Raw genomic sequence first — 11,986 nt, forward strand, 5'->3', positions numbered from 1 at the left:
AGGAGTGGTGTGGGCACTTGACCTAGAAAGTCATGTTGGACTCTAACTTGGTGATTATCATGTGATAGTTGGGAGTTCTGGTGAGTCAGCGGTCAGAGATTTGCAGGATTTCGGCAGTTGCAAGGTGAGTTGTCCTCACTATATCAACAAGGTCTAAGGCACCAAGGCCGGCCCTTTATCGGATGGGAATCCGGGTATTTGTTTGATATGTTTTTGAGTTGCTAGATCTACATCCTGGTTTTAGAATGGTGTTATGTTAGTGACCTGGTTAGGGTCGGTATCCTGGTATGTGGGGTAATGTTATGTTAGTGACCGGTTAGGTCGGTATCCTGGTTAGGATGTTGTTATGCTGCATGATCTTGTTGGATATAGTGTCTAAGTCCATAACTCTATTTGGTATGTACTTGACCCGACCCGGCATGGTCCATTTGGGTTGCATGGCATTGCAATACTTGGATAGACTAAATGAGAGAATAAGGCACTTATGATTATTAATATATTATAAGTTCTAATATATTAATAATAGTATTATTTAATTAGTATTGATCAAGTATTAATCTAGTATTAATCTAGTGATCAAAGTGAGACTAATTAAATATATAGGGTTGATTATGACAATCATCAATTCTTTTATGGTGGATTAATGATCCATGGTTTATGGGTTTGGTTATAACCATATGGAGCTCCATGGATAGTCTATGGGAGTTACAAACCCATGGGTCATGAGAAATCAAGAGTCATGACAATTAAGGGCATTCATGTGTAAACCCTAATTGTGACAACACTATAAAAGGAACCCTATGGCTAGCAAAATCGTGACCTAGTGTTACTAGAGAGGGCATAACCGATTTTGAGTGCTAGAAGTATTCTCTCAAGTTATTCCAAGTCTTGTGGTGTTGTGTGAAGCATTTGAGGCACAACATTTGGGGTGCTAGGCTCACAAAGTCTTGAAGGAATCCAAGCAACAACAAGGTATGTATTTCTACTAGTTTTTATGTTTTATGTAATCCCCCTACCATGCTAGTTAGGAAATAACCTTGAAAAAGAAATTTGCATGTATATAGAGAAAACATAGATTCAAGGTTATTAGGGTTGCATGTACACTTAGGAAGTGTTAGAATGCTTAAAACCCCATCAGTGGTATCAGAGCCTAGGATTGTTTTCTGTATACTTGATGCAAAACTGCTTAAAAATTGAAAATTCTGCACTCTGACGACTGGACTCGCCGAGTCCATGAACAAATTCATCCTACTCGACGAGTAGAATAGTGCACTCGGCGAGTAGGTCCGTGCTGGGCAGTTTTTTCGAGTTTTGTTGCTGGAAATGGATTAAGATCATTATCCCAATCTGTTTTAGACTTGTAAAATCTGTTTTTCAAAATGATAATGATTATGTTAACCCATTTTACATGACTTTTATCAATTTTCAAGTATTGTATATGTTTATATGATTTCTTGAAATTGCTTGACATGAATTTTTGTTCTTATGAGTTTTAGAAGATCATAGGAATTATGTGTAACCTCCATGTGTGCTTAATTCATGATCTTAATGGCTATGATGGTGTCCATAACTTGTCCTTAAGTTATGGATAACCAAAAGTCACTTCTTTTAATTATGATTAAAGAACTAAAAAGGTTTCATAAAATGAAGAGTCTTCATTTTTATGAACCATTAAAAGTCATAAGTTACAAATTGAAGAGACTTGGAATAGTTTCAAATCTTGCCCTCAAGTTTTGGAATTTGAAAAGTCTTACACTCTAATACTTTAATTCCAAATTAAACCTTAGATTTTTAAAAAAGTTTAAAAATCAACACTTATACTATTATTATAATTTTATTATATAGATATGTATAAGAATATGTCGTTCTTACCGTTAGTAGGCCTCATTCACGAAGTCGGTCTATAAGGGGGGTATAAGGTTGTTGCCTATAAAATGGTGACTTAATGGGTGTCCACTCTCACCCACCGCTTCCTTGATCGGTGGAGGGTCGTTAGCCGAACGGGTAGGATACGACTTTAAATACTTGTTAAAAGTATGATGAATTATAAAGTAACTATACATTATAAATTCCCAATCTTAGTTACTTTAGGAAAATGTGAAATTGGTGCTAGCCCATAAAATTACACTTTGTACCTTACCAAGTCGTTAGTGGAGCGTGTGTGGTTAACCGGCACACTAACATGGACTAGTAAGAGTGGCAAAGGGTAACTTAACTTTATTATAGATCGGTGGAGCGTGTGTGGTTAACCGGCACATCGATTAGGTAATATTGTTGAGGGTACCAAGTCAATTTGTATGGTTATTCACACCTTGTTTGTGATCGTCGGCATCCTAGTCACAAACTTGAGAGGGCACAATCGAGATTCAAACATGCCATTGAAAAGTTCAATGTATCTCAAAAGATCTAGGAGTTTCAAAACCAATAAAACCTAATAATAAAATATTTCGTTCTTATGGTGGAAATTGGTAAATCGTCATTTACCTACCTTCAAATATTTTATAGTATGGATTACGGCATCCCTCTTCCAACTATAAATAGTTTGTTGGATCCTAGCCTTAATATTTCATTTGGGTGAATTATTAAGGATTCCTAATCTAATGAAACTTGTCTTTCTTTCCTTTCAGATGTCTTCCAACAATGCTTCTGGCTCAAACCCAACAGGCTCCTTTTCCCTTATGAACTTGTGTGGTAAGGTCATCTTTGATGGATCCAATTTCAATGAGTAGATCAGAAACATCAGAATGATTACCCGCTATGAGGACAAAGAATATGTCCTCGATAGGGAGCTTAAGGTTGTGAGTGAAGCCACTGCTACTCCTGAAGAGTTTGCGGAGTTTGTTGCACATGAAAAGGATGCTACTAAAGTAGCATGCATCATGATGGCCACCATGACTCCTGAACTTCAAAAATCCTATGAAGATTTCTACCCCTATGAGATGCACCTGGATCTGATGGAAAGGTACCATCAGAGCGCGCGTCAGGAGAGATATGAAATCATCTCCTCCATGATAACCGCAAGGATGAAGGATGGTGAACCCATCACCGGTCACTTGCAGAAGATGCAAAGGTTCATTGACCGGTTGCTGAAGCTAAATGTTGACTTTCCTGAGGAAATGGCGATTGACATCATTGTCCATTCCTTACCTCCAAGTTATGATCAGTTTCGTATGACTTATCATATGAACAAGGAGGAAGTCACACTTAGCAAACTTCAAGGACACTTCAGGACAGCTGAAAATGGCCTTAAGGGTAAAACGGTTGCTACTTCTACTCCTTCAACAGCCCCTGTTCTGGCTATTGGGCAGGGAAAGGGTAAGAAGAGGAAAAGCCCTTCGAAGGGTACCAAGGGTAAGACTCTTGATGGTTCCTCTTCAAGTGGGACAAAGAAAGGTCCCATTACTCCTTCTTCAAACCCAAAGGAAGCACAGTGCTTCTATTGCCAGGATAAGGGACACTTCAAGCGAAGCTGCCCTAAATATCTGCAAGATGTAAAGGATGGGAAGGTTAAACCCACCCATGCAGGTATTTACACAATATTGTCTAATAACTCATCTAATGCTAATTCTTGGGTGCTTGATACAGGTTGTGGTATTCACATTTGTACTGATTTGCAGGCACTAAGAAGAAGTGAGCAAGTGGAGCACGGGAAGATAAACTTAGTCATGGGCAACAGGAAAGCATCACCTGTTACCAAGATAGGAGTTTATTCTTTATTGCTTAATAATGGGTTAATGTTAGATTTGAATAAGTGTTGTTACTCGCCCGAAATGGCGAGAAATATTATTTCTTTTCATGGCTTGTACAAACAAGGTTTTTCATTTTCATTTGATAATAAAAATGGTGCTATTAATGTTTATTACAATGATGTATTTTACTTTAAAGCATTACCTTGTGATGGTATATATGAAGCCGTGAATGTTGTAGACAATCTAGGAAATAATGTGTTGTATATTGATTCTTCAGATAGCTTGGATAAAGCATCCTTGTGGCATTGTCGTCTTGGACATGTTAACAAGAAGCGCATAGGCCAACTCCAAAAGGCTGGAGTCTTGGAATCATTTGACCTCAAGTCAGATGATAGTTGCGAGTCTTGTTTACTTGGAAAAATGACAAAGTCACCCTTCACAGGTACTTGTGATAGGGGTGAAGGTTTGTTGGGCCTTGTACACACGGATGTGTGTGGGCCCTTTAGAGTTGCTACAAGGGATGCTAATCGCTATTATGTGACTTTTACTGATGATTACAGTAGATATGGATATATTTACTTAATCAAGCATAAGTCAGAAACCTTTGAAAAGTTCAAAGAATTTAAGCAGGAAGTGGAGAATCAATTGGGAAGGAACATCAAGATGCTCCGATCCGATCGGGGAGGAGAGTATCTTAGCATTGAGTTCCTTGACTATCTTAAGGAATGTGGGATTGTCTCACAATTGACACCTCCCAGAACACCACAGTTGAATGGTGTAGCTGAGAGGCGCAATCGAACCTTGTTGGATATGGTTCGTTCCATGATGAGTCGAGCTTCGTTACCAATCTCTTTCTGGGGGTATGCCTTAGAGACTGTCGCCCATATCCTTAATCTAGTCCCTACTAAAAAGGTTGCCAAAACACCTCACGAGATGTGGACTGGGAAAGTTCCCAATTTGGACCACATCAAGATTTGAGGTTGTGAAGCTTTCGTGAGGCATGAGACTCATGATAAGCTTGAACCTCAAAGTGAGAGGTGTATTTTCATCGGCTACCCACAGAGATCCTTTGGTTACCTCTTCTACAGACCCAGTGATGATGTGGTTTTTGTAGCAAGAAGAGGAGTCTTTCGTGAGAGAGAATTCATAAGCCAAGGGGACAGTGGGAGGCAAATTGACCTTGAAGAGCTTCAAGAGTCAAGTGGTGAAGGAACCTCAAATGCTATCGACCAACCTGAGGAGGAAACTCCTGTTGATCCGATAGATGAGTCTGTACCTCCAAGACGTTCCACTAGGGTGAGGAACACACCTGATTTTTATTATGGTTATCACATCACCACTGAAGGTGATACATTTATTAGTGATAGTACACTAATAGATTTGGATGAACCTAATAACTACAGGGAAGCCATGGCAGGCCCTGAGTCTGCTAAATGGAAGGAGGCTATGGACAGCGAGATTCAGTCCATGTATGACAATCAAGTTTGGAACTTGGTTGACAATGTACCAGGTCGTAAGACAATTGGGTGCAAATGGATATTCAAGAAGAAGACCGACATGGATGGGAAGGTACACACTTATAAAGCGCGACTGGTTGCGAAGGGCTTTACTCAAACTCCGGGAGTTGACTATGATGAGACCTTCTCACCGGTAGCTAAGATTAAGTCTATTAGAGTATTGTTAGCCATAGCTGCATTTCATGATTATGAAATATGGCAAATGGATGTCAAAACCGCTTTCCTTAATGGAAAGTTGGCTGAGGATGTTTACATGGCTCAACCAGAGGGTTTTGTCGATACAAGATACCCTAATAGAGTGTGTAAGCTTGATAAATCCATTTATGGATTGAAACAAGCATCTCGCAGATGGAATCTTTGCTTTGATGAGAAAGTCAAAGAGTTTGGCTTTTCTAGGAGTGAGGATGAGTCTTGTGTGTATGTCAGGGCTAGTGGGAGCATAGTTAGCTTCTTGGTGTTGTATGTGGATGACATACTTCTCATAGGAAACGACGTCCCAACCTTGCAGGAGGTTAAGTCCTGGCTTGGGAAGTGTTTCGCTATGAAGGACCTTGGGGAAGCTGCCTATATCCTAGGGATAAGGAAATTGAGAGATAGGAGTAAGGGACTAATTGGACTTAGTCAAAGTACTTACTTGGATAAGGTGCTGAAGAGGTTCAGCATGCAAGAATCCAAGAAAGGAGAATTACCAATCCAGAGTAATGTCAAGCTGAGTAAGACTCAGAGTCCGAGTACAGAGGCTGAGATAGCTTAAATGAGTCATATACCATATGCTTCCGCTGTGGGCTCGATCATATATGCTATGACTTGTACTCGCCCTGATGTGGTTTTTGCTTTGAGCATGGTCAGTAGATATCAAGGGAACCCTGGCAAAGCACACTGGACAGCGGTAAAGAACATTCTCAAGTATCTGCGGAAGACTAAAGATTGGGTCCTTACCCTCGGAGGCAGTGATGACTTGAGAGTGGAAGGATATAGCGATGCTAGCTTCCAGACTGATAGGGATAATTTCCGCTCTCAGTCAGGCTGGGTCTTTATCCTAAATGGAGGGGCAATTACTTGGAAAAGTTCCAAGCAGGAGACAGTAGCTGATTCTACTTGTGAATCAGAGTACATAGCAGCAAGTGAAGCAGCTAAGGAGGCAATATGGCTAAAGAACTTCATCGGAGACCTTGGAGTTGTACCAGCTATAAAGGAGCCAATGGAAATTTTCTGTGACAGCGAAAGTGCGGTTGCTTTGGCTAAGGAACCAAGAGATCACGGGAGATCTAGGCACATTGACAGAAAATACCATTTCATCAGACATCGAATAGAAGAAGGACTCCTCGTGGCTAAGAGGGTATCATCAGATGAGAACCCGACAGATCCCCTCACGAAGGGACTGAGCAGGGTTAAGCATTTACAACATGCGAGGCGCACTGGGCTGAAGGATGATATTAGTTTCAATAATTAGATTCCTGAAACTTGTAAAATGTAATTGACATTTGATGATAAATAAAAGTTGTTATTTATTTATGAGTAAGGTGTTACTATCTTGTGTTGATTGTTTACTATGTTTCAATTTTGCATGTTTTTACTTCCAGAATAATTATGTTATTATTCAAACCATCCACAGTCAGTCAAACTTTGGAAGTAAGTATTGATTTAAGACTGTCATGAATTTGGCTTGTATGATTTTTCTAAAAGTGCTTTGGACAATGCAATAGTTGCTACAACATTCATGAGTACTCATAAGGGCTGAGTATTGGATCCAACCCACGCTCACTTGCATCACTTCATGGAATTTATCTCGAGTGATCGTGAGACGGTAATATCATATAAATCTTCAAACCTAGAGATATGAGTTGTTGACTATGAGTTGGTTATTCATTGATTGCACGAAAACGCATTGGTAACTCGATGTCATAAAACGTGCCTTTGTGAATAATTCAACAAGTAGTTAGTACAAGCATATCAGTCGAAGTTTATCTGTTCCTTCTAGAAATAGAAGCGATATCTGGGCCCCTCGATGATTTGGTTTTGACCTATGTACCGGGCCCGGTCAGAACCTAATTGATGTGTTCAATTTAGTTCTATGTCGAAAAAAATCAGAGATCGAGAAACAAATGTTGGACAATAAGTAAGACCATGTTCCATGTGTTTGTCCGGCTGATATCATGAGAACAGAGGATTATATGATCACTTATCTTAAATGGCGTATCATCATCATCTCAGTTCCGAGAGACTTTGAAAGAGCTACGATTGCTAGTCGGATTTTGAAGTCATATTTGCAAATATAGTTATTAGACTTATCCAAGTGGGAGACTGTTGGATATAGTGTCTAAGTCCATAACTTTATTTGGTATGTACTTGACCCGACCCGGCATGGTCCATTTGGGTTGCATGGCATTGCAATACTTGGATAGACTAAATGAGAGAATAAGGCACTTATGATTATTAATATATTATAAGTTCTAATATATTAATAATAGTATTATTTAATTAGTATTGATCAAGTGTTAATCTAGTATTAATCTAGTGATCAAAATGAGACTAATTAAATATATAGGGTTGATTATGACAATCATCAATTCTTTTATGGTGGATTAATGATCCATGGTTTATGGGTTTGGTTATAACCATATGGAGCTCCATGGATAGTCTATGGGAGTTACAAACCCATGGGTCATGAGAAATCAAGAGTCATGACAATTAAGGGCATTCATGTGTAAACCCTAATTGTGACAACACTATAAAAGGAACCCTATAGCTAGCAAAATTGTGACCTAGTGTTACTAGAGAGGGCATAACCGATTTTGAGTGCTAGAAGTATTCTCTCAAGTTATTCCAAGTCTTGTGGTGTTGTGTGAAGCATTTGAGGCACAACATTTGGGGTGCTAGGCTCACAAAGTCTTGAAGGAATCCAAGCAACAACAAGGTATGTATTTCTACTAGTTTTTATGTTTTATGTAATCCCCATACCATGCTAGTTAGGAAATAACCTTGAAAAAGAAATTTGCATGTATATAGAGAAAACATAGATTCAAGGTTATTAGGGTTGCATGTACACTTAGGAAGTGTTAGAATGCTTAAAAACCCATTAGATCTGATAGATTCGTTTGTTTGGTTGAGGATTGTTAGGTGATTAACTGTTTTCTGTGCACATGGTTGTTTGACTGGGGTTGGGTTGAGGCGGATCCTGCTTTGTGCTATAGGCTAACATACCCAGGGCGGACCGGATAGACCGAAGGCCCAGCGAGCGGTCCGGATAGGCTGAAGGCCCCAAGAGGGCGGTCCAGACGTGCCGAGGCTCGGAGAGTGGACCAGGCCGACTGCAGGCCCGGTACAGGCGGACCAGTCATACTGTAGACTCAGATAGTGGACCAGGTGGATTGAAGGCCCGGTACGGGCGGACCAATCACACTGTAGACTCGATATACATGGCTAGACTCGGAGAGTGGACCAGATGGACTGAAGGCCCAGTGCGGGCGGACCAGTCATACTGTAGACTCGATGTGCATGGTTGTTCTGTATTGTGATATGATATGAGTATGGTTATATGTGGTTGGTATTTTGGGGGTAACTCACTAAGATTTCGGGCTTACAGTTTCAGTGTATTGTTTCAGGTACTTCAGGAGACCGTGGCAAGGCGAAGGCGTGATCGTACCGCTCCTCATATTTTATGATTTATGTGATATGGTTCTGGGGATACTCTGATGTTTAAACTATTTTGAAAACAAGATGTATGAACTTAATGGTTTTGAAATGAAAGAAAATGCTTTAAATTGGTTGAAATTTTTTTGGTCGTTACAGATATGCAACCCAAATGGACCATGCTACTCTCGGGTCAAGTACATACCAATAATAGTTATGGGCTTAGATATCTAATCCAACACACTGTCCCGCTACCAGCTAACCTCCGTGAAATGTGTAACCATAAGTAGCCAGAGGTGAGATAGCCACCCGAACAGATGATCCTACTCTAGAGCCACAACCAAATAAGGAACAGGCAAGAAAGCCTAGATCAAGAGTTCTCAGGCTATCCTACATGACTACATACAGCCCCTAGGGCACTCCACTAAAAGATAACCAGCAAGTACATGTAGTCATATAGATCTACAGATAACTACCTCATAACAACATCCTATATACCAGGATACAGATCACTACAGTATAGCAACATCCTATATACCAGGACATAGATCTAACAGATCACTACATCATAGCAACATCCTATATACCAGGATACAGGTCTAATAGATGACTACAACATAGCAACATCCTATATACCAGGATACATAAACAACAATCTAAGGAATGCATAACCATATGTACTCAGAGGTGAGATAGACACCCGAACAGATGATCCTACTCTAGAGCCACAACCAAACAAGGAACAGGAAGGAGAGCCTGAATCAAGAGTCCTCAGTCTATCCTACGTGACTGCATACAGTCCCTATGGCATCCCTTTACTACATGACAACCAAAACTACTGGTACGACATTGGTGCCTTCGATCCATGGTACAATAACGCAAAAGTCACCTAAATCGAAGAACACTAAAACACTGCGATACGATCCCTTATTTTGCACTGCTTGCACCCCCGAATCCACTAACACCAGAACCAGATAAAATGTTAATCAATAGTCCAAAATCCTCAAGTTTGACCCAAAGTTAAACTTTGTCAAAAAATCAACGGTCAACGAAAGTCAACAAAAGTCAAAGTCGAAGGCAGCTGAGTACGCCCAGCGTACGTAATTCAGGGCTAGTAGGCGCAGCGTACTCTCAGGTACGCCCGGCGTACATACGTCCAAGAAAATTCCTTCCTTTAGTGCTTAATCCCTTAAGACCTTTTGTCCAGAGTTCAGATCTAGACTCAAAACATCGACTTAAGTCATAAAGTTTCCACCTTTATGATTTTCCATGGCTAGAAAAGGTCGAAAAGCTAAAACTATAACTTATTTATCCATTAAGACATCTTAACTCTTGCATGGAAGGGATAGAAGGACCAAGATCACATTTTTATGGTTCCTAATGGCTCCATAATGGATAAAGTTTCCAACTTTATCCATTTGAATGGTCCAAACAACCAAGATCTAGTCTTTAAGTCTCGAAGGGACCCAAAAATGCATCTTTCTCAACTTAATCCATTAAGTCCAAGTCTCCAACCTTCATATCTGAATCAACATGATGTATAGATGGATAAAGTTTCAAACTTTATCCATAATAATGTCTCAAGCTTTCAATATCTAAACTTTATTACCCGAAAATAACCTAAATGACCAAGATAACTTGCATGGTTGAAAGGGAAGGCAAAAGATCAAAACTTTCCTAGTCCAAGAGGTCCAAGATAACATTCTAAACTGATCAAAAGGGTGTTGGAGTCCAGATTTGAAACATACAATGCTCTTGGGACCTTGGAGAGTAATAAAATTGCAAACTTTATTCCCAACTGTCACTAAAAACTAGTTAAAATGGACCAAAACACCAAATACACTTATATCCAAGATGAATATGCAATAAATCTTGGAACTTTATAACTTACAAAGGTCTAAAGGTAGATGAAAGTTGAGATCTCCAATTGGAAAGCTTCAAGGATCAATATTGCATGAAAACATTGCTCCAAAACCACCAAAAACTCCAAAAATAGATGAGAGATGAGTAGGGAGGCTCAAATCTTGAAAATGGAGGCTAGGGTTTCTCCCAAGAGGTTCTTAATATGATGGAGGCTAAGAAAATACCCTAAAACATGAATCCTTACCTTTAAATACCTTGAAAACCCTAAAAATTTCATGGGCTTTGGGTTGCACGTCGTGAGAATATATATTCTCACCTCGTGAGCACTCTCGTGTCGTGAGAATTACTTCTCACCTCGTAAGAACAGGTTTTCACCCAATTTCACTCCAACTTCAAACAGTCATAACTTCTTCGTTTCAACTTCGTTTTCGGCGATCTTTATTGAAGAGCCCCAAAATATTATCTAGATATCTTGGACTAAAAAATTCTCGAACAAAAATCCATATTTCATGCAAGACCCCGGCCTATGACTTCCTATTTTCTACCCTTCGCGCAAAACACAATTCAAAGGTTAAGATATCGCAACCATCATTGCCTCCATCCAAAAGGCCTAAACATTACCTATTTAAGGCCTAAATCCTTTTCACAGTCAACTTCTGGCCCACGGACCTGAAATAAGAAATGACAGGAAATAGGATGTTACAATTCTCCCCCACTTAAATTAGATTTTGTCCTCGAAATCAGCTCTCGCATCCACTTCATGATGCAACCCCTCACATCAACAAAGCTTTCTGGATATCCGCAGAATTGATTGGCTCAAGACCTTCTCGGCCAAACTTCGTCATGCTAATCCCGCACATAACTGCACCATCACGACGAAAGCCAACTGGTCACATACTAAACTAGTCCACACTCCTACTCGGCTTCGACAGCCCAACTTAGTTATCCACTGACAATACTAAGGTGTTGTTTGTTTTTTTGAAGCCAAAATGTCTACAGTCTCGGACCACATCTGCAAGCCTCTGCGGCAGAAGAGGTGGACCAAATGTCTGCAGTCTGCACTAAGAAGACTGTATGGTTTTAACGTCTGCAGCTGTTGAAATCAATTAATTTTTCAAACTTAATTTCATCTCATAAACATTAAAAATGCATTTTCAACAAAAAAAAGAAAGAAAAAAAAACTGCACGGTGGCCCATGCTTTTTTTTTGGTTTAGGTTAAAATGAGGTCTGAAGACCTTTGAAGACAGTGGCCCATGTATGTGCCAGGAAGACCTCGCGCAGAC

The sequence above is a fragment of the Lactuca virosa genome, chromosome 5, assembly GCF_052849685.1.
Source record: "Lactuca virosa cultivar CGN04683 chromosome 5, Lactuca_virosa_CGN04683_v6, whole genome shotgun sequence".
Lineage (NCBI taxonomy): Eukaryota > Viridiplantae > Streptophyta > Magnoliopsida > Asterales > Asteraceae > Lactuca > Lactuca virosa.